General features: G+C 56.4%; 1 non-coding gene across 1 annotated transcript in view; it reads right to left on the bottom strand.

The window, feature by feature from the left end:
• LOC126320742 (small subunit ribosomal RNA) overlaps nt 1–438 on the bottom strand; it is a 1,894-nt gene extending 1,456 nt beyond the window's left edge. Inside the window, exon 1 of the ribosomal RNA XR_007558235.1 lies at nt 1–438. This exon is cut by the window's left edge and continues 1,456 nt beyond it. This is a non-coding gene — a ribosomal RNA (small subunit ribosomal RNA).
• Between the last annotated feature and the right edge of the window lie 2,062 nt (nt 439–2,500).

Below are 2,500 nucleotides of genomic sequence, written 5' to 3'. Positions count from 1 at the left end.
TTCCTTGGATGTGGTAGCCGTTTCTCAGGCTCCCTCTCCGGAATCGAACCCTGATTCCCGTACCCGTTACAACCATGGTAGGCGCAGAACCTACCATCGACAGTGATAAGGCAGACATTTGAAAGAATGCGTCGCGGTACTGAGGACCGTGCGATCAGCCCAAAGTTATTCAGAGTCACCAAGGCAAACGGACCAGACGAGCCAATCCGATTGGTTTTGATCTAATAAAAGCGTCCCTTCCATCTCTGGTCGGGACTCTGTTTGCATGTATTAGCTCTAGAATTACCACAGTTATCCAAGTAACGTGGGTACGATCTAAGGAACCATAACTGATTTAATGAGCCATTCGCGGTTTCACCTTAATGCGGCTTGTACTGAGACATGCATGGCTTAATCTTTGAGACAAGCATATGGACTACTGGCAGGATCAACCAGGGAGCTGCGTCAACGAGAGCTGAGCAGCCGGCGCCCGGGAGTGTGTCCCGAGGGCCCGCGCGAACACGCAAGCGTCTCCGCTCAATTATTCTGCAAACAGGAGGAGGCTGAGCTCCCCTGCACGAATACACCTCGAAACCCTCTCAGGTCCCGGCGGCGCGCAGCGCCGTCCTAAGTACTTGGTCGGGTTCGAGAGAGGCGCAATCGCCCGGAGATAGGCGAGTAGACGCTTTCAGTGCGAACACCCGTGCTCCCAACTGAGCTTGCCGCTGCCGACAGAGGCCCGGGAGCGTGCTGTCGTGGCATTGCCGGCGGGAAACAACACGCGCCACCTACGGTGACCGGCAGCTCCAACGCCAGCGCCACAGAAGGGCAAAGCCCCCACTTGGGTGCAGAAGCGAACTCTCCCAGCACAGCGCACGCGCCAACACGTCCGCAGAGCTGCGATACAAACCACCTGCGAGAACCGCTGGGGGGCGAGCCGGAGCAGCAGACGGCGTCGCGACGCCGAGTGCCGGGCGGCGGCGCATCCTCAACGCACACAGTCCGCAATCGGACCAGCACACTGCAGATGTCCACCGCGCTTCGCACCGGGCTCGGCAGAACCCACTTTGGCAGCCTGGCGCCGCGCGCAGGGTGCGCCGGCGCATAGCTGGGACGCCAGCCGGGCCCGTCGGCCGGCGCTCCTGCCACTGGGCGCCCCCCACCAGCCGGCTGTAGTGCGTGCGCTCACGCAGCGCGCGGCCAGCACGCCGGGCGGCCCCCCCTCACCGGCCGGGGACTGTCCCGCCAAGCCACAGCCTCGTATCGCTTCATACCCACATGGCCAACTCAGGTTCGGGGGCATGGCGGGTACCGCCGAAACAACCGGTTCACAGATGTACCGATCGTCGCTATCACCGATGCACCTGCAGCGCGAACAACCGCTCAACAACTGATTTCCAGTTCATTTGCGGATCTTTGGCAGCAAACGTATACGTCAATCTACATTTGCGAAATCTACGATTCTGGCATGCCTGCATGTTATGTGTCACGACACGCTACATCAGCCCACATACACACTGCGGCATGTACACGAGAGAACACGTGGAAGATGGTCCGCGCACGTGTGCAATGTCCCTTGCGCGGTCGACTGTCAACCGGCCTCTGTAGCATGTCGCAGATGTGGAACGCGGTCCACCGTGCTATCATGTTGTGTGGGGCAATACGATTAAATAGGAAAACCCTCGTCGCTACATCAACAGACGGCTCACGCTGATTCCCGGCAGAGGGAGGAGGGGGGGGGGCGGGGGGCCAACATGCAATACTTTCGTCCGTACCTACTTACCACATGTCTGTACGGCGTACAACAGTGCAATCTCGCTGTAATGGGGAGACGAGACAAGTAGCATCGTGCACAACATATGGCCCTTATGATTCGCCATTGTAGGGCGCAGCCGGTGTACGGTCAAGCATGTGCCACATTATGTCACTCAGTACGTAACGACGGATGATCAGTGTGGGTTACGCGTACATCAGCGGACAGTCCACACAGGCCGTACCACAACGTACACTGACTGCATCGACAACCGAATGCAACTGAACAGCTGCAAGGCTCATTTCACAAACAAACGCCTGACCGACCAGCTTGGAAGGGCAGGAGGGGAGGGCGATATTCGTTCTGTAGCGGTACACCCTTCCAGTGGTTAGCGGGACTGTGTAGAAAGTACGCAACACTCGAAAGACCTTTATGTGAGGGTACGCACCATGGCATCAAGAAATACACATGACACCAGAGGATCCAAGCAGTGAACTATGTTCAGAGGGTTGCTGTTAGGCAAAGCTACATTCCTGTGACGTTACATGTGACAGTTAAGGTGCAGTGTAAGTTAGGTTAAGGTGCAGTGTAAGTTAGGTTAAGGTGCAGTGTAAGTTAGGTTAAGGTGCAGTGTAAGTTAGGTTAAGGTGCAGTGTAAGTTAGGTTAAGGTGCAGTGTAAGTTAGGTTAAGGTGCAGTGTAAGTTAGGTTAAGGTGCAGTGTAAGTTAGGTTAAGGTGCAGTGTAACTTAGGTTAAGGTGCAGTGTAA

The sequence above is a fragment of the Schistocerca gregaria genome, unplaced genomic scaffold, assembly GCF_023897955.1.
Source record: "Schistocerca gregaria isolate iqSchGreg1 unplaced genomic scaffold, iqSchGreg1.2 ptg000742l, whole genome shotgun sequence".
In the NCBI taxonomy this organism is placed as follows: domain Eukaryota; kingdom Metazoa; phylum Arthropoda; class Insecta; order Orthoptera; family Acrididae; genus Schistocerca; species Schistocerca gregaria.
This window is presented reverse-complemented; position numbering and strand designations above follow the sequence as displayed.